The sequence below is a fragment of the Penaeus monodon genome, chromosome 15, assembly GCF_015228065.2.
Source record: "Penaeus monodon isolate SGIC_2016 chromosome 15, NSTDA_Pmon_1, whole genome shotgun sequence".
NCBI lineage: Eukaryota > Metazoa > Arthropoda > Malacostraca > Decapoda > Penaeidae > Penaeus > Penaeus monodon.
In genome coordinates this window covers 25024639-25025830 of record NC_051400.1, presented here as the reverse complement: position 1 = coordinate 25025830, position 1192 = coordinate 25024639, and the positions used below count along the sequence as shown (strand labels likewise).

The 1192-nt window shown below is 44.4% G+C and overlaps 1 protein-coding gene across 1 annotated transcript in view; it reads right to left on the bottom strand.

The window, feature by feature from the left end:
• Positions 1–839, bottom strand: part of LOC119581839 — a 3889-nt gene extending 3050 nt beyond the window's left edge. The window contains exon 1 of the mRNA XM_037929978.1: positions 688–839. The gene's annotated coding sequence lies outside the window, so the exon portion shown is untranslated. The remainder of the gene's footprint in view (positions 1–687) is intronic.
• Positions 840–1192: the final 353 nt, after the last annotated feature.

The following is a 1192-nucleotide window of genomic DNA, read 5'->3' as shown; positions in this document are numbered from 1 at the left end:
TATCCCCCAAAAATATCACAAGCAGCAAGCAAACAAACAAAAATGCGTCCAGCGTGCAACGGAAAAGCTACCCACCCACCCACAGTATCCCCCTCCCCCCTTCCCTTGCCACTCCGGAAATCTTACGTTCAACCACATTCTTGGACAGCGCAACTGTTCATCAACATATCCTCAGTTACAATCCTTCATTAGTATTTCAATCTCACTTGAATCTTCTTCACCCTTTCCAGAATCTCCTGGACCCATGAAGGCACCAACTTCATGCATCCCACAAGAACAGTGTAACAGAAAGCAGCTTCCATAACCTGACGTCAAACCCACGCACTGCAGCCTCTCTGACAAGGAACTGCCCTAAATAAAGTACATTTTCTTTCAGACGAACAGGAATAAGGCAAGAATTCGGTGCAATGTCCCACTCGACCTCCAGGACCAGTCAGCAGGAACGCAGCTCGTCCAAAATCTACGAGGCTAGATGGAGAACTGCTGTCAGGGAATTCTCCAAAACATTACCTCACCAAAAAAACAAAAAAAATCTTCGGAGCTTCTTTCCCGTTGAATTATCAATCAAAATTGAGTGAAGATATTTCGCCATATTACTAGACGATTAGATTTTCCTCGATTATACGGATTCCCAACCTCCCGAAAGGGGAAAAAATTCAGTTCTTTTTAGGAGCAGAAGACACTCACCGAGCTTAGAACGAGACGAGAAGACACTGAATGTGGGGAACCTTGACGTCACTCGACCAGCTTCAGCGCATGCGCACTCGACCGGCTCATGGAGCGGAAGAGACGAAGAAAAAGGTTTCACAATCCTTTGTAATAATTTTCCTTTATTTTTTTTTCTTTCCCAGTCTCCACGTCACGGAGCTCTCAAACAGAAAAGGTACAAGGTAGAAGTTACTTAGGATCCACGGTGGCATATTTCGCTTTAATTTCCCCTTTGCAAAAATATTGACGATGTGATATGCAAGATAGCGAGGGTTGGTAACTTGAAACGCGTTGCCACCTGTGGCATGATTTGCGCTAATTCCTTTTGTGCTTTCAATATCGCGCAAAATTCAAGAAGAGAAAGCAAACATGCGTCTTGGAGGTCAGGCAAGCAGGCAAGCACGATGTACGATCTACTTTTTGATGAGTGATTTTCCAGGAAATGACACTTGCAAGAAATGAATTAAAACGTGGTCGCACAGAC